Source organism: Sus scrofa, chromosome 1 (assembly GCF_054392235.1).
Source record: "Sus scrofa isolate SSC_HxYL_T2T_F1_AM1 chromosome 1, Sscrofa_HxYL_maternal_Yorkshire_Landrace_v2.0, whole genome shotgun sequence".
NCBI lineage: Eukaryota > Metazoa > Chordata > Mammalia > Artiodactyla > Suidae > Sus > Sus scrofa.
Window position 1 is genome coordinate 232,881,976 of NC_139383.1, and position 19,435 is coordinate 232,901,410.

A 19,435-nucleotide genomic window follows, 5' to 3' on the forward strand; every position below is an offset into this window, starting at 1 on the left:
TACCATTTCGGTTTCAATTAAATATATTTAGCTATAGCTTCTATGACAGCATCCCCTCCCCTATCCCCCGCCCCGCAAGAGAGTCCTTTAGACCTGGCCCTTGTCCTCTCCGCAGCTAGGCTGACTTCAGGTGAGATTACAAAGGCCCGGTGCCCACTCAGTGCTATCAGTAAGATTTAGCCCGAACTCTCATCATCGTGCTGGACGCCCTCAGCCTTCTCTCTCCTAGGACCCCGCACCCCTACCTACTTCTTCTACCTGTTGGGTAGGTCTTAGTTCCTGGGAACACCCGCTGTTCTCAGAATGACTTGTCCCTTCCTGGTGAAGGGGTCACATGTACTTAAGTGAGGGTTCGGAGTAAGCGGAGTCCAGCCGGCAGGCGACCTGGCGCTGCAGAGTTCGGTGGCCTGAGGAAGCGGGGAGCCCTAACCCACACACAGCCGGGTTTAGCCGGGTAGCTAGACTTTGAATACTGCCTGGAGGCCCCTGGCCAGCCCTGGAGCTTTGGAGGAGCCGGCTCGATCTGGGGGCCCGCCTCATCCCCGCTCTCCGCCTGAGGTACGCAGCGGCAGGACAGAGCTCCTAGTCCCCGAGCATCGTTTCGGACGCCCAGTTCCACTGCGGCGGAGGCTCTCACCGCCGCTGCTGCAAACCGGTCTGGCTTCCCTGCAGGGCTTGTGGGGATGGAGCGAGGGGGTGGAGAGAAAAGGGGAAGAGCCTGGGCGGCTGGCGGGCGGGGCCTGCAGCCTCCGCGAACCGCGGCCGCCGCCGCACAGCCCGCTTTCTCTCCGCGCCTCGCTCTGACTCCGGCGCGCTCAGCGCCGGGACCCCTGCCCGAGCTTGGGGGCGCCCTGCTCCTCGCCCCTCGGTCCCGGACCCCCGACCGTGACGCGGCCAGGCTGCGCCCCGCAGTGGAACCGCTCCGTTCGCCGCGGGCTTTGGCGGCCGCCCGCGGCTCAGTCTGGCCGGAGGACCGGCAAGGAAGGAAGGGGAAAGCGGGGACACACACACCGGCCGCGGCGCGCGCGCACTGCACACTCGCAGCCGCGCGCCACCGCCGAGGCGCGTCCGGGGCGAGTTTGGACCCGCGGCTCCGGCCCGGCACCTGCCCGCTCTCCTCGCTGCGCCCCAGCCCGGGCCCCGCCCCGCGGACCCTCCGGCCCCTTGCTTGCACAGCTCTCTCTTCGCCTGGGGGAAGCGACAACGTCCCAATAACTTGCAGACTGTGGCGCAACTGGTCTCGACACCGGAGGCGCCCGAATGCTGTCCGGGTGAGGTAAGTTTCCTGCGCGTGCCGGGCCCGTCCTCCCACGACCCTCAGTCTGGGCTCTGGTTGGGGGCTCTAAGTCTCCGATGAATCCTGGAGGTCTCTCAACGCTCGCACTTTATCCGCCTCGTGCTAGGGGTCTGCTGGAGGAGGCGCGCGTGGCCATCGAAGCAGGACCTTCATTCCGCTGGGGCTCTCGGCTGCGCGCTCCCCGCGGGCACCCACCCGCTCACCACCCGGATCCCCTGGGGCCGCTCTGACACTTGAGCATCACTCTGGATTCAGTTAAGCAGGAGCCCCCTCCCTTTTTTCAGGGGAGTCAGTTGAGTTTGGCTGCAGAGAAATCTCCCACCACCCCTCCTTGGTATCATACAGCGGGCGAACTTGTTAGGCGCCTCTGGGATCTCTAGAGGGGCTTGCAGTTCGGTGTTCTGGTCAGTTCTGGCGCCGGGGCCGGATTGAACAGGTGCTGTGTGTTTCCAGTCTAAATGCAGCAACAGACTTCTGCGTTTCCCCTGCTTCTGTTCCCCCAGCCCCGTCAACGTGACACTTCAACAGCTGGGTTGGGGCGGGGGGATGGTGGGGGCACCAGAGAGGGAGAATGCTGGAGTTTGATTTGCCATACCGATGCCAGGAATCGTCAAAACAGGGAGACAACAAATGTCTGCTTATCGCTCATCTATGCAGATAAGCCTGTTGTCAATTCTTAACCGTCCCCCACCCTAGTCTCTGGTACCCGTCGCGGTTAGAGAGAAACCTGTTCCAGAGAAGTTGTTTGGATAGACTGATGAATTGTTTTTTTTGATCAACTGAAATCAGGGCTCTCAGCAAGAAAATGCTGGTTACTGTGATGCTTTTTTTTAAAGATAGTGTCGCAGACCAGAACTACCCCCCCCCCACTATTTTTCTATGACATTCTCAGCCTGCTGGACACCCTAACTCTAAGGTGGATGGATGATCCTTGAATGGCGGGCTGGGCCTAAGAATGTGTTAGTTTTCTGCAAAGAAGAAGCAGTCTCCCCATTGGTACTGCTGAGCATGGGTTTGGGGAACCTTTGTTGCCCCTCCTGTGAAAAGCATCCACTCAGACCTCTGTCTAGGTCTGTGTAAAGGCTGAAGTGTTCCGCAGTTGTTCGGAGTAGAGAAAAGCCAAAGGGTTTGTTTCATTACCACTCCAGTGTGATGAAGTGGGATAGTGTTCATGGAAGCTTTTGTCCGAGTGTTTCCAGCGGAAAGGAGGCCCTGGAAATAAACCTTTCTCAGCCAGGTCTGTGCCAGTGGGAAGTTGAGTAAGCATCATGCATGATCTCTGGGCTGAGGGAAATGGTTCGTTCTTTGGGGACTTATGAAGACTGGTAAGTCTGAGACTGATGTAAATGACCTTTTAGTTGAGAAGGGAAACTGTTAAGAAATAAGTAATGAAACTGTGTTACATGTTTGTCCAAATTAAGAAGACTAGAGGATTTGATAAGAATACCTATATTTGCATCAATGCCTGCTCTTTGTAAATGCTTTTCAGAGAACAGTGAAAAGCATTTAATTCTGAGCATTTCTGAGGGAAGCAGGGCAATGATTATTAACCACATGTTCACAGGAGGAATGGGAGGCTCACAAATTCAGTGACATCTCAGGGTTACAAGTGGATAATTAGAGTCAGAGCCAGGTTCTCTGAAATCTCCATCACCGCTATCCTCACCCAGTACCAGTTCTGTACTTGTATAATGTTTTGACTGTGGCCAGACCTCTGCCTTTATTGGGGTCTGCACTGTTTCACCATGAATTACTGTTCACATTTCGACAGATGAGGAAACTGAGGCTTAGATAAGTGATCCAAGTTTTCTGTGGTATCATGTTTCTAAGACCAGAACTCAGAGTTCCTGATGTCTAGTCCTTCATTCTGTGGATTATGCCTTTAGCACTGAGGGCATGTCATGGGCTAGAACATGTACAGTATACTAGGGACTGTTAAGCCTGCCTGCTGGTGACCTGGGTATTGGTTCTGGCACTTTTTTGGCTGTATAACCTGGAACAGATCATACCACCTCTGAGCCTCAAGTCTCTCACCTGTAAAACAAGAGGTTGGTATGGAATTACTTTGCTTTTTCTGGTTTTAGCAGTCTGCGATGCTTATCAATATATTTGTGAGCCAATGTTATTTCCTTTAGGGGATAGAAGACTTTTCACCCTGTATTAACTAAAGGGATTTAGCAAATTACCTACCACACCTGTAATTTACTCCCCTTTTACCACATACCATGTAATGGAAGGGAAAAAAAGTCCAAGGGCACTTGAGCTTAGCATCTAGATTGTTTAGTATTATTTTTTGACTTGGAAATATTCTGAGGGGCTGAACTACTCTTAAATGAACGTCAGGATTAACTTGAATATTCCAGATGATCAACTCTCATCTTTATTTATTCATTCTTTAGCTTTGGGGTTTGCATATAGAAAGTACTCAATAAAGAGTTGTTGAATGAAGGAGGTGAGTGAAATCACTCATAAGGAAAACACCTGCCATAATACATAGACTGCATCTTATCGTGTAAATTCCCAGTATCTGCTGATCCATAAGATAATTTACCTACAAAAGGTGCCTCCTGAACCTAGCAGGTGCAGGTGCCCATCATGGCTCTCCTGAATACATCATATAAAGAAGAGTTTTTCTTTGTATAAATGTAGTCTCTGCAATGCTCTTTTGCTTGCCTCCCATCCCCACCCTTTGTTGTTAGTAATGTGTAACTGGCTGAAAGATACATTCCTAGAAGTTGACTTGTGCCATTATATGAAAGAGTAAGTCTTGAGATGGAGAAACCAACCACTCTTTGGGTAAATTTCAGCAGCTGCTAATACTGGCTGGTGGTTTCATAGGGGGAACCTAATTAACAAAACCAATCTAGTTTCTGTTCCCTTTAAGAAACCTCTTAACACGCTTCTTCCTATATGCCCCAAAGTCATGTTTTTTATGTTTAGAGGAATGATGATAAAGAATTAGAATGGGTCTTAAATATTATTAACAGATTCAGCCATTGGGGACTGAGGTAGATTTCTTACAAAGAATTCGTATGTTAACTAGTTCAGAGACTCACTTTTTATTGGTAAGAAACCCAGGCTTGAACAGGTTGCAGAACAGGTTAACTGACTCGCTCACAGTCGCACAGGTGTTTAGAAGGAGGACCATGGCTAATGCGGAATTCTTAAGAAAGCTTTTATTCAAGGTTGGCCAGAGTTTCTATGGTGAAAGTGCATTTTTGATTTCTAGAAATCATAGACGTTAACAAAGATTTGTTTGCAATAATTATTAATGAGTAATCACATGTGAGATGGTATTTTTAAAAAATCTTGTTCAGGCAGATAATTAAGGATACAATGTCTTCTTTCATCCATTCACTATGATCTCTTGGCTTATATGTATTACTGGACTTAGAATTAATACTTTGCTCCAACCAGTACTTGGAGAGAGGGAACTACTTGAATAGAAATACAAATGTATGGTGGTTTTCCAGGCTTCTCTTCCTGGTTAATAAAGCCAGAAGCCAAAAGTAGCCTTGTCATATACTGGTTAAGTCATAAACACGTATACGTTTAATTTGCATTTTCATTTTACTTGTACTTCTGTTAAAATGGTGAGTCAGAACATGTAATATCCTGGAAAAATAAATTTTTCTATGGCTTGAGCCTTCATTAGTTACTCTGTAAAACACCAAGCTCTAAATGTGTTTGTTGCAGAAACATGTTCCCTTTGTATCAAGCACATTAACTGGAGTTGGAAGGAGTCCTTCTATTTTTTTTTTAGAAGCTGCCCAGTTAGAACTGTACATTATGTAGCTCAGCTGTTCACTTGTGGACTTATCTATGGCAATCCTCCTAAATGCCAGGGAAATCAGGAAGGGAGGAAACCTAGCCTTTTGTTTTATTTAGTATTTTTCTTTTTTAAAATAAATGGTAAGCTTAAACTATTGATGACTTTTTTAAAATTTAATTTTATTGGACTATAGATGATTTATAATGTATTAATTTCAGGTATACAGCAAAGTGAATCAGTCATACATGTGAATATATCCATTCTTTTTTTCCCATATAGGTTATTACAAATTATTGAGTAGATTTTCCTGTGCTATTTAGTAGGTTCTCATTAATCAATATTGATGACATTTTTGAAGTACTGTGTAATCACAATTGTGTGCCATTGATGAAGTATTTTATTCAGATTCCTTTCAGTATAAACAGGCTTGATTTTGTGTATTCCATTCTCAATTGTATCCACTTTTGTCTAACATCTTCAGAGGCATATAAAGGAGATGACACTGGAAAACACAGGAATCCTACCCAAATTAGGTTACCCCTGGAAAGACCTGAAGCAATAATTGAGACATGGTTATAGGTCTAGTCAACTGGTAGTGCCCTGGTATTATCACTCTAAGTTAAAACAAACACGTGTTAGAAAGGACACCTCCATGTATTCCTCTTGTAGAAAGTCTTCTGCATTGTTTATGGGATGAATTAACAGTAGGTGTGCAGTATGTTTTGGGGAGTTGATTCAGTGGATGAGCAAATTCTTGAGACTTGTTTCCTCTAAGAGTTTTAGAAAGTCAGTGGTAAAATTGGTACGAACTATACAGCATTGCCTGTTCAGTATTGCTCCACTAAAAGTGGGCATATGTGTCTTCCAGTTGAGGTTCTTCAGACAAGGGTTTGCAGGCACTAGAGACCTAGAAAGTATAATTATCTGGAATTGGAACTAAAATTCTAGGGCTGAAGACACAGAGCTGTTGAAAATCCATCCATTTTGAAAGATAAAGATGATATTTAGGCCTTGGCCATCCAGTAATATTGAGCAAGAGGTTTGCAGGAAGTTCTAGTGATAGCTAGCTGTAAAAATGTGTTGCTTTGCTTCATAGACTGGTGCAAGAAATGTAGTAGATGCAACTTGTAGGGTAGTGGATTTTCAAGATCTAAAGCACACGTAAGAAAAAAAAGAAACAAAACAAAAACCTATGCCCACCATCATGATCTTCCGATCATTTGGTCATAATGTTTGTTGGCAGAGTAAGGAAGCGAAATGGCAGTAGTGAAAAGAAGCAAAACTATGACCAGCTTGAGGAAGTGGTAAGTGCATCATAGATGTTTAGCTAATATTTGTCAGTGGGAAGGGTTAGGCATCCCTATGGTTTGGGAAGTTCTGAGGATTTAGTAAATATGTACTGAACAATTTATGCATTTACATGAATATCACTCTTTCAAACCTTGGGATGTTTCATAATTTTTTGGATTTTATTATTATTTTCTAGACTATTTTAGAAAAGTTAGGCATGCTGATAAGCACTACTTTTAAAAGTGGACAGTGATCCTTCATTTTACATTATAAATTGTATTTATTCACCAGACCTCCAGCTTGCTTTAACCAGTATGCCTAGGAATGGCTTTTTCTCTTCCTTAATAGAAACAGTAATCTAAGCCTGAAATGTATTACTCTTTTTATTGTTTATAAGTAGCAGATAAACATTTTTAAAGCTCCCAGAGTGGCCTTAAGAGTATGTTTGGCTCAGGGTACACAGATGGGAATGGACTTCCAGCTTCTCTAAATTTAAGTGTTACCTCCTCCAGGGGCTTTCTCTGGTCATCTAACCTAAAGGGGACCTTCTTCATATGTTTTTTTTTTCCATCTGTCACAATGGATACTTACCTATCACAATGGATTCATGTATTTCATTTTGTTTTTTATCAGTTCTGCTCAAATTCACACTCAACCTAAGATTATAAACTCCTTGAGGGAAAGGGTCATGGTTCTTTAAAACTGTTTTTCAGAAAAGGGCTTGGCATATAGTAGGTGCTCAGTAAACATGTAAACAAATGAATGAATAGGTTCCATCCATCCCATCAAGATGAACTGTTGAGTTCATTCAAGCCAAGCAGGATGAGCTGTGAAGACAGTGGTTAGTTAAAGGCTGGCTGTGGCAGCTCCGTGAGAATGACAGCTAGGTCCTCCAGGAGAAGGAAACAGTGCTTGTTTAGGTAACTATGTCCTGGCATGAGTATGAAGCAGTATGTTTACATAAAGAGTCCTTCCTGTTCACTTCTGCAAAAATGAATAGTAGAGAACAGAGAGGTAGAAGTTATGAAGCACAAAACATAGCATTCCAAAACTGCTAAAATGGGGTCTAAAAGCACCTAAATCTTTTTTTTCCAAACAAATTTATTTTATTTTTTATTTTTTAAATACTCAATGAATTGTATTACATTTATAATTGTATAACAATCATCACAACCAAATTTTATAGCATTTCCATCCCAAACCCTCAGGGTATCCCCTTATCCCCCAACTTGTCTCATTTGGAAACTATAAGTTTTTCAAAGTCTGTGAGTCAGTATCTGTTCTGCAAAGAAGTTCATTGTGTCCTTTTTTTAGATTCCACATGTCAGTGATAGCATTTGATGTTGGTATCTCATTGCCTGATTGACTTCACTTAGCATGGTAATTTCTAGGTCCATCCATGTCACTCCAAAATTGCTGTTATTGCTTTCCTTTTAATGGCTGAGTAATATTCCATTGTGTATACGTACCACCTCTTCTTGATCCACTCGTCTGTTGATGGACATTTAGGTTGTTTCCATGTCTTGGCTATTGTATAGAGTGCTACAATGAACATTGGAGTACATGTGTCTTTTCGAGTCATGGTTTTCTCTGGGTAGATGCCCAGGAGAGGGATTGCTGGATCAAATGGTCATTCTATTTTTAGTTTTCTGAGGAATTTCCATACTGTTTTCCACAGTGATTGCACCAATTTACATTCCCACCAACAGTGTAATAGGGTTCCTTTTTCTCCACATCCTCTCCAGCAATTATTGTTGGTAGACTTTTTGATGATAGCCATTCTGGCTGGTAAAAGCACCTAAATCTTAACCAGATATAATTCTTAATTAAGACATCTTGGTGATAATATGCAAAGCAAATCCTATGATGCTCCAGGTGGAAACTTCCCAACCTCAGCTGGTTTTGCTTTAAATGTGAGATATATCAATAGCCCCATCACAGGGAAGAAGCCAGGGCAGTGGTTTCAGGTGGGGCCCCTGGACCAGCAGCATTAGCATCACCTGAGAACTTGTTAGAAATGCAAATTCTCATACTATACCCCAAGCTAGCTGAGTCAGAAACTCCAGGGGTGGGGTTCAGCAGTCTGAATGTCAACAGGCATCCAGTTGATTCTAATGCACATGCAATATTGTCAGGAAATGTTAAGTCCATGGCTCAAAGGCTAAGCCTCCTTAGTATTCCCAAGTGAATGTCGGGATGTGTGGAGAGGGTGCCATCTGCGTGCTCCACCAGAAATACCAGCAGGAGGTATAAAACCAGTCTTGGCTTTTTTCAGATCCTTGTGGGTCAAAAGAGATCAAATTGATAATGACTGGATTTCGTATCCAGGACTACTACAAAAAAGGCTCTGGGGAGTTACCGTTGTGGTTAACTAGTATCGGTGAGGATGTGGGTTCGATCCATGACCTCGCTCAGTGGATTAAGAATCCAGTGTTGCCATGAGCTGTGGTGTAGGTTGCAGATGTGGCTCGGATCCTGCATTGCTGTGGCTGTGGTGTAGGCTGTAAGCTGTATCTCCAATTCAACCCCTAGCCTGAGAACTTACATGTGCCATGGGTGCAGCCCTAAAAAGCAAAAAAAAAAAAAAAAAAAAAATGCTCCAGAGAGTCACTGGCCCTGCCAAGTGATAGGTACTCCCAGGGCTGAGAGGTGGATCAGATTATATGGGTGAAGAGGGGTAAGCCACACTCCATGTATGGCTTATGTTTGGGAGTTGCTTCAGTGGGATACTAAGTGGAGGAATGATTTCAAGAGCTAGTGGTTGTCTAGGAAGAGGGAAGAGGAAACAGTGGTTTACCTACATTTCTGAGTATTTCAAGACATTTCAATAGACTAGATATTGATGGACCCCTTAGCCAGGACAGTACCAGGTGTTGTGGAATATATAAAAAAGTACAAACTTGATTCTGGCTCCACTTTGCTGAGGACTTTCTCTCTTCCAGGCACTTCTCAAGTGCTGTTTATTTTCATTTTCACCATATTCCTAAAGTGGGCTGTAGCATTCTCGCAGAGAGAAGAGGTATTGGAAACCTAATAGGCCAGGTTCATGCTCATTGGCCCAGAGCCAGCAACGGATGTTTCCAACTCTGGCTTTTCTGATTTTAAAGCCCACATTCTTTCCTCTGCTTCATGCAGTTGTGCCTCTAAATGTAGTTTTGAAGAAAGCATTTTTAAAAGGTTTGAAAAAAAAACCAAAACCCCCCTTTAAAAAAAAAGTTTTAAAAAGGCCTAAGTGAATGTAAAATTTATATCTCTAACCTAGGGCTCTATATGAACTCTAGGTTACATCATTGATGTTGCACTTGGATATCTCAAAGGCATCTCAAATTTTTCATATCCAAGACCAGAATCCTAACCTTTACTTTCCATACTTCTTCCTCTTGCAGGATTGCTTAGCTCTGTGATGGATGCCACTAGCCTCGACGTCACAGGAGACAGAAACTTGGTAGCCATCCTTGGCTCCATCCTTTCCGTCCATCACATCTAACTCATCACCCATTTCTGTTGATTTTGTGTGCTATCTCCTCCATCCTTATGCTTCTCATCATTTCTGCTGATTCCTAGTCCAGCTTTTTATTCTCTCTTCAGGATTCTAACCATAACCTCCCTGGGCTCCTGAGTCCATCCTGGCCCTCTTCCACCATCATCCATACCACAGCCAGAATAGTTGAAATGGCTGGAAGGGACCCTAGAATTGGCTGGCTGGAGCCTTACCTCTCACCCCAGCCACACCCTTCAGAAAGCAGGCACATTCTGGCCCCTGGGGCTCTCCAGGGCAGTGGCCTTTGGAACTCTTGCAAAAATTTGAGGACTCGTTCTTCCAAATAGCATCCTACTTTGATGCTTTTGTTTCTTGGAATATGGTCAGGCCATGGTCATAACTCGTTAGCTGCTCTCACAGGCACAGGAGGAAGACTTCAGTGTGATCCTAGGGACCTTCCTAACCCACAGCAAATACCAAGTTTTTAGAGCGCCCAAAATCCTCAAGGTGAATTCACTCATTCTAACAGGAACCCAAGACTGCTGTTTAGATAGGAGAGAAGCAGTTTTTGATTATGGAGTTACTTGGAGGCTAAAAGCACTGTCTTCGATGCTCTAGGTATCTTTAGGATGAACAAGATTGTGGAATCCAATAGAAACTAGTTAATAGAAATTAGCCTAAGCTAAGCTTGCATCAAACCTTTGCACCTGACTTTTTCAGTTACTCAGTGTCGCTTGAACTATAAGTACCAAACTGTTTTAGTTCGGGCTGCTAAAACAAAGTAACACAGACTGGGTGGCTTGCAAACAACAGAAACTTATTTCTCATGGTTCTGGAGGCTGGGAGTTTGAGATGAGGGTGCTGGCATGGTCAGAGAACCCTCTTCCGGGTTGCAGACTACTGATTTCTCATCGTGTCTTAATATGGTGGAGAGAGGACAAGAGAGCTCTCTGGGGTCCCATTTATAAGAGCACTAACCCCATTCATAAGGACCCCACCTTCATAGCCCAGTTACCTCCCAAAGGCCCCATCTTCTAATACTGTCACACTGAGGCTTAAGATTTCAACAAATGAAATTGAGGTGGAGGGACACATTCAGTCCATTGCACAACCCTTTATGGCCAACTTCCTTTAAGAAGCACATTGTATGTTAAAAGCCAATAACAGACATAGACATAAAAATAATCTATCCAAGATAATGGTTTCATAGAATAATACTTGTCTATACTACATGAGATATTTCTAGTATTTTCTGATATGTTTGATTCCACCTCCAGCCTCTACTAAACACTGATTATGATCCACTATATTGGTTTTGCTCCCCATGATGGGCTGAGACCTGCAGTTTGGAAAACATGAATCTATTCTATTGTGCCCTCCAGTGCTGCTGTGCAGAAGCTCAGACCAGAGGTGTGCCTTTGTTGAGGAGCTACCCGTAACTCCTCATCCAGTGCTCTTTCCATCCCTGTGGGTTCAGGAAGGGTTGTGAGTTAACCCCATAAGGTTCCTGCTGCAAAGTTTTAATTAATGTCAAAATGCATTGTGAAATTTGGGGAGTAGGCATCTGATAGAACTTGACGTTGGGGGAAGGTAACTAACTCATAAGGCCGCCCTGTCTATTATACAGGATAAATAACCTACAATGATGAAATGTGACCTTTAAACTGGGGCATGGCTACATATTTTCATGGAATGCTCACCCTATAGTTCATACTAATTTATTTTAGTGAGAACCTAAAGAGTACTGTAGGAAAAAAATTACCCTCACTTAAAAAACATGTCAAGAACAGTTTGACAGCAGGGTTTTTTTTTTTTTTTTTTTTTTTTTTTCTGCTTGAAATTCATTGAGACACCAAGCCTGCCAATTTTAATAGGCTGTTCAAGCACAAAATGAAGGGAGCTTAAAACAGGGAACTCTTGCTTACTCAGAACTTTGGGGCAGACTGATTTACTTCTAGAATAAATTTCCCGGTAGTTAAGGATTTGCTTAAGTATCAAAATTTATTGTAGCCAATTTTTTGTGTATAAAATTTCCCCCAAGTTGCCACAACCTTCCCTGCTTCTTTAAAAGATCATTCAGCATAGAGTGTCTCTTATGCCATAATAAAGTGATAACTAATGATTGGCCAGTGGGGACCTGCTGCATAGCACAGAAAACTCTACCCAATATTCAGTGATGATATGTGGAAAGAGAATCTGGAAGAGAATGGATGTATGTACATGTATAACTGAATCACTTTGTTGTACAGCAGAAGTTACCACAACCATGTAAATCAAACTATGCTTCGATGAAACTTAAAAAAAGTTATAACTTTCAGATTCATTCAAGGATAGACTGCTCTTTGCCCTGTACCAAATGGCCCCACTTTGCATTGCTATTTTTGAAATATCTTTTATCTACCTTTTCTCAGTTTTATTTATTTATTTTTTTTGGCCCATTTTCTATGGCTTTTGGCAGTGATAAACCTTCACTCTTTGTTTGCTGCTGAAACTCTGTTGTGAACTTAGGTGCCAGGTAGCACCCCATATGGTCTGAACTGTGTTTCCCAAATAGACTCATCTTGTGCATTGACTTGAAATTTTTTTTAAGAAGGAAAAAAGCGGTCTCAAGCAAACAAGCATCAGTTCTTTCTCATTTAATTCATTGTCCAATAAGGAAGCATTTTTTTTTTAAACTTGTCTTATTTTTGGGCTCTTCAGTTAAATAAAGTGCTACTTTTTGGGCTGAGATAATCATTTTTTTAAATTTTTATATTTTTATAATGCATTTTATGAAAAAAGTAGTAGTTTATGGATATTTGGGGAAAGTTTCATTTTTACATTTTTTTTTACCTTTAGAGAGTATAGATTACCAAAGATATTTCACATTCCATTGGATAAATTGCATAGAAATTTCTCTTAAGTTTTCTGATGTCCATCTTCCATTGAAAAACTAATTTCAGCACCTACCAAAAAACAGGGTGAATATGAAGAATTTAACTTTGTTTTTGTTTTGTCTTTTTAGGGCTGCCCCTGGGGCATATGGAGGTTCTCAGGCTAGGGGTTGAATCGGAGCTGTAGCCACTAGCCTACACCACAGCCACAGCAACACCAGATCCAGGCTGCGTCTGTGACCTACACCACAACTCACAGCAACACTGGATACTTAACCCACTGAGCAAGGCCAGGGATCGAACCTGCATCCTCATGGATACTAGTCAGATTCGTTTTTGCTGAGCCATGATGGGAACTCCAAATTTAACTTATTTTTAAGAGGTGATGTGAACCAGGCTGCTCTTGGGCTTATGAATTCTTCAGATGGAAACAAACAGAGGCATCATTGCTTTGGCAAGCTCTGTTTAAATGATGCCCTTTTATTGTTTTTCCCAAGACATGTAGTTGAGACAGAGTGGTGAAGATTTATAGAAAATGGGACATCAGTCTCTCATGCCGAGGGTTAAGAGAGAAACATGACTTTTGGCTTATGTTTGTTTATGAAAAGATAAAATGGAAATGTAGCTTTTCAGATCTGTATGGAGTTGGGCTTCACTGTTTAGTTTTGCAGTTTCTCAGAAACTTCCTCTCCTACGTGGCAGTTTATCATGTAAACATGCTGCATCATTTCATTTTGTGCAAACTGTGTAGAGTAAGAGCCACTTTCCACATATGTCAGGAGACTTCTGGCAGCATTTTAGAACTGAGTGTGAAGCATCTTCCAGGTGCGCCTGGCAGCTTAAGAGATAGTCGCCACACTCCCTGAGGATCTCTTTTTATTGTTTTCTTCATTTCTGCCTCCTTCACTGGAAAGGGAACTTCCAAAAGGGGACTTGCTGTATTGGCTGCAGTGTCCCCAGCACCCAGAAAGTGTCCAGCACAGCTCTCCATTATCATTTGTTGAATGAACGAATAAATTATTTTAAGCCACACTGTCTCATCTTCACCTTCCTAGCTCCCCCTTCCTTTCTAAAATGTTAACAGTCTAGGGAGTTTCTGTAGTGGCTCAGCAGGTTACAATCCCGACTAGTATCCATGAGGATGCAGGTTTGATTCCTGGCTTCTTGCCTTCCTCCTCCTTCAGATTCCTTTCCCAATGAGCAGCCTTGTTCGTGGCCAAATTTTAGTCTTTTTTTCCATGTCTTGGTTTTTGGTCTGTAACATTTAGAACAATTTAATCATGCGTGCCTCACTCTCTCTTAGCCCCCCTTATCTGTTCTTCTGAGCCCCAGCTTTTACCTGTCTGCAAAGTATACCTATATTCTGAAGTCTGTATGTGACCCTTTGAATTACCTGAATCCACCTCCCTTCCCAAATTCTAGATTTTCATCAAAGATATCCTCAGGTTTTTGAAACCTTCTTTCAATTTTTAGCAGTCTTTCAATTTTGCTCATCTTTCTGTGCAGTGAACCAAGTCCTGAGGAATTTTTAAAAATGTCCTCTTCCATTTTCATTTGTATTTCTGACATTGAATGCCTCTTACCTGGACTTTTGCAGCAGCTTCCCATATGGCTCCTGCACCTTCCTCTTGCTTTAGTCAGTTATCATACCTCCTACCTGAGATGATAATTTCATCACCATCAATGCCCCCAAATCCTTAAATGCTTTGCTCTGTCTGAAATCTAAATGAATTGGTTTGGTCGCTCAGTTTAGTCCCATAATTTGGTTACAGTTTAGCCCTCGTTAACCATTCATCGTGGTCATCGTGGTCATTGCTGTTGGTATCATTGTCACCCTTGTAATAGTGTAGTAGTGACAGCAAGTACCATTTCTTAAACACTTACTCTGTACCAAACATAACATATAAGAAGACATGAAGTCATAAATGTTCCCAGTGTGTTTTGGAGCTATATAATCTGATAAAAAGTAGAGTACACATGCATGAAGGGAAATAGGGCTGGGAGAGGTGTGTTGGAGCCAGACCACGGACTTGTCAGATGTGCAAAGGAATTTGAACTTCTCTTCTGTAAGCAGGGAAGCAACAACTAGAAGATTTTCATGGGCAACAAAATAAATAGCTCATGCTTTTGTTAGACTAGCAGCATGAGCTATGGTTTGTAGGTGCATGTGAAGGGAAAGGGACTAGAGACAGGGAGACAGGTTGTGGAAGATGTTGTAGCTACAAGGAGGTGATGAGGACCTGAATTACGGTAGTAAGGATGGGGAAGGGTGGTCAGGTTTGAGACTTAGGAGTATGAACTGTGGTGACTACTTGCATGTGGATTGGAGGGAACAGAAGATAGATAATGACAATTCTTTGGCTTTGGCTTGAGTAGCCAGAGAGATTGGAGAATGATGATCAACTGAGTACAGAGAAGAGGCAACATGTATGTGGTGGCAGAGGCGGGAGGGCTGGGGTGATGATTCCAGTTTTGAACATGCATTTGCCATGCCTCTGGGATAGCCGGGTGGGTGTGGCTGTGAGGAGAGAGACCCGAGATGGGGACAGGGTCAGGGTCTCTCGCCAAAGATTAAAGCCATGAGATCAGATGAGACTTCCCTGGAAGGGTTTGTAGACTAAAAAGAGAACATGTCTGACCGAGAACCAATATCATTCCCTTGTCTTTATTTGCACCTTTGTTTCATTATGCCTTGGCTCATTCCATTTTTTTTTTTTTTTTCTTTTTAGGGCCACACCCGCAGCACATGGAGGTTCCCAGGCTAGGGGTCTAATCAGAGCTATAGCTGCTGGTCTACGCCAGAGCCACAGCAATGTGGGGTCCGAGCCTCGTCTACGACCTACACTACAGCTCATGGCAATGCCAGATCCTTAACCCACTGAGCGAGGCCAGGGATTGAACCTGAGACCTTATGCTTCCTAGTCAGATTTGTTTCCACTGTGCAACTACGGGAACTCCCCATTTTTTTTCTCTTACTGAATCTTCTGTTTTCTTCTCTGTTTAGGGAAATGGCATCAGATTTTCACAACACCACACGTGTCCCACTGTTCTGGAAGGCTCCTCTGATCCCCACACGGGCCCAGGAGGGGTCTCCTAGGTGCACACTCCCTTTGGCATTCTTGCTCTTGTCACTCTCATCGAACTTTCGCTTGAGGCTGACCTTTCATTTTTTCTCAGCTTCTCTTGCCACAGAGGTGGAGTTCTGACAGCCAGGACCATGTCTTCACTCCATGTTTCCCACCCAGCCTAACAGCTCCAGTGTCTTCTACATATTAACCGCTTCTATTACTGTTACTCTTTGTTTATTTTTCTCCTCCTTTAGAAGAATAAGGTGAAAGGGTGAACAACTCAAAGTTCTCTGAGGATTTGCAGCAATTGAGGTACCTTGAACTAAATTGAAAGTGCCTGCTTACCTATGTTTGTGGCTAGAATGTTCTGTCTCTCTAACAAACAAAAAAGAAACTTAGTTACCAAAAAGGTCCACAAAACCAGTACAGAATTCTTACCATTTATCATACTCACAATTTGAAACTTTCAAAGGAAGAGAATGTATCTTTGGGTAGCTTCCCTATACTTACCATGGTTTATTACAAGCAGAGTTCATCTCCAGGTTTCATTGGATTGCACTTCCTGTATTTTTAAATATTGTTTCACATACATTTGCGTGGGCTGAAGCTGGGTTCAGTGAGAGATATGGCCCTAGAAGCAGAGATTCTGTCTCATTCTGCCCCTCTTCTGACACTTTGATGACTTCTGGCCGAGTGGCTTGACCTCTTTTGTGCCTTTTTGTTTTCATCCATGGAATGAGAATCTGTACCCTGGTTCCTGGCCTAGTTCAGACACATGTTGTGAGGCTAGATTGGAATGATGGTCCTTAGAACAAAAGCATAGGGAACGTTAGAGAATTTATTTCACAGCAATTTCAGAAGGGATCAGGTTCCAGACAACCACTTTTTTAGCCCATGGGTAAGCAGATCTAAGCAAAGGATGTAGCATCTACTGTGATGGGGTTGCCATGAAATAAGTCTCCTCCCTGATCCCCAGAGGCCAAGCATGCAAGTGGGATTCTTTGCTAGAGTCTGTCTGATCAGAGTTCCAGAATTTAAACACACACTTGGTGTGGATGAGGAGAGCAGCATACTTGGATCTTTAAAAAGAGGTGGATCTTGGATGTGGAGGTTTGTTGAAGAAAGCAAAACTCATGTTTACTTGTTAAAGAAAAAGAAGGCTGGTCAATTAATCTATGACAAAGGAGGTGAGAATATACAATGGAGAACAGACTTCAATAAGTGGTACTGGGAAAACTGGACAGCTACCTGTGAAAGAATGAGATTAAAGAATTTCCTCACACTCTATACAAAAATACACTCAAAACGGATTATGTAACTGTCAGACCTGAAACCATAAAATTCCTAGAGGAGAAAATAGGTAGAACAGTCTTTTGACATAAATTATAGCAATGTTTTTTTGGATCTGTCTCATAAGGCAAAATAAATAAAAGCAAAAACAAGAAAATGGGACCTAGTTAAACTTTAAAACTTTTTCACAGAAAAGAAAAAAAAAAAGGAGTTTCGTTTGTGGCTCAACGGTGATGAACCTGACAAATATCCATAAGGACTTGGGTTCTATCCCTGGCCTTGCTCAGTGAGTTAGGGATCCAGCACTGCTATGAGCTGTAGTGTAGGTCGCAGAGGCGTCTCAGATCCTGCATTGCTTCGCTGTGTTGTAGGCCAGCAGCTGTAACTCTGATTTGACCCCTAGCCTGGGAACTTCCATATGCTGTGGGTGCAGCCCTAAAAAAAACAAAACAAAACAAAAAAAACCCTGCTTTTTCACAGCAAAGGTAACTGTTGACAAAACTAAAAGACAACCTATTGAATGGGAGAAAATATTTGCAGATGATACATACAATAAGGGGTTAATATCTAAACTATATCAAAAACAACCTGATTAAAAAATGGGCAGAAGACCTGAATAGACATTTTTCCAAAGAAGACATGCAGATGGCCAACAGGCACATGAAAAGATGCTCAACATCACTAATCATCCGTGAAATGCAAATCAAAACCGTATGAGATATCACTTCACATCTGTCAGAATAGCTATCATTAAAAAGTCTACAAGTAGCAAATGTTGGCGGAGAAAAGGTGGGAATGTAAATTGGTATAGGCACTATGGAAACAGTTTGGAGGTTCCTCAAAAAACTGAAGGTAGAACTACCATATGATCCAGCAGTTCTATTCCTGGGTATATATCTGGGGGCGCGGGGGGGAGGGGACAACAACACGTGAAGTTGAAAAGATACGTGCACCCCATTCTTCATTTACCAGCATTATTTACAATAGCCCAGCTATGGAAGCAACCTAAATAGCCATCAACAGATGAATGGACAAATATATGGTTATGTGTGTGTGTACACACGCACACCCCCCCCACACACAAACCCCCCCACACCCCCCCACACACACAGAGTGGAATATTATTTAACCATAAAAAAGAATGAATGAAATTTTGCCATTTGCAACTAAGTGGATGAGCCTAGAGAGTTACATGCTTAATGAAATTAAGTCAGACCAGGAAAGACAAATAACTTTAAGTATGTTATCACTTACATGTGGAGTCTAAAAAATAAAAACAATTGTATGTACAAAACAGAAACAGACTTGGACTTCCCTTGTGGCTTACCAAAAAACAGAAACAGACTCACAGATAGAGAAAAAAAGTCAATAGTTACCAGTAGAAAGAGGGAAAGAGCAAGGGGCAAGATGGGAATAGGGGATTAAGAGGTTCAGACTACTAGGTATAAAATAGATAAGCAACAGTATATATTGTACAGAATGGGACATATAGCCATAATTTTGTAATTATTTTATTTTATTTTATTTTATTTGTCTTTTTGCTATTTCTTTGGGCTGCTCCCGCGGCATATGGAGGTTCCCAGGCTAGGGGTCCAATCGGAGCTGTAGCCACCGGCCTATGCCAGAGCCACAGCAACGCGGGATCTGAGCCGCGTCTGCAACCTTCACCACAGCACAGGGCAACGCCGGATCGTTAACCCACTGAGCAAGGGCAGGGACCGAACCCGCAACCTCATGGTTCCTAGTCGGATTCATTAACCACTGCGAAGTGGGAGTATTTTAAGAAGAGTTTTGAAGCTAAGAGCATCTTGCTGGTCTGGGAAGGTTTAAATGAAGGAACTGGTATGGAAATGAAGTCCTCTGTGAACAGGGGGAAGTATGTGTGTTTACCATACTAACTTGTACCTTCCTTAAGGTGATTAGTTGGCTGGGACAGTAGTTAAGTTGTGTGTAGTTAAGTTAGCATCTCCTTAGAGATGCTAATTCACGGCACTGCTACTGATAGCTTCTTATGTTTATGAAATTCTTATGTTTAACCACCAGTAAAAAATTGTCTTTCCTAGAGTTCCCATCATGGTTCAGCAGTTAACAAACCCTACTAGTATCCATGCGGATGTGGGTTCGATCCCTAGCCTTGCTCCGTGGGCCAGGGATCCACCACTGCTGTGAGCTGTGGTATAGGTTACAGACACACCTTGGATCCTGTGTCACTGTGGCTGTGGTGTAGGCTGGCTGCTACAGCTCTGATTGGACCCTTAGCCTGGGAACCTCCATAGGCCTTGGGTGCAGCCCTAAAAAGACAAAAGGACAAAAAATAATTGTCTTTCTTAGCTATGAATAATTTCAAGGATATATTAGGAGACT

General features: G+C 42.9%; 1 protein-coding gene across 2 annotated transcripts in view; it reads left to right on the forward strand.

Annotated features, from left to right (window-relative positions):
* The first annotated feature begins 1,213 nt into the window (after positions 1–1,213).
* PIP5K1B (phosphatidylinositol-4-phosphate 5-kinase type 1 beta) overlaps positions 1,214–19,435 on the forward strand; it is a 340,526-nt gene continuing 322,304 nt past the window's right edge. For both annotated transcript variants that reach the window (XM_021064629.2, XM_021064626.2), the window contains exon 1: positions 1,214–1,276. The gene's annotated coding sequence lies outside the window, so the exon portion shown is untranslated. The remainder of the gene's footprint in view (positions 1,277–19,435) is intronic.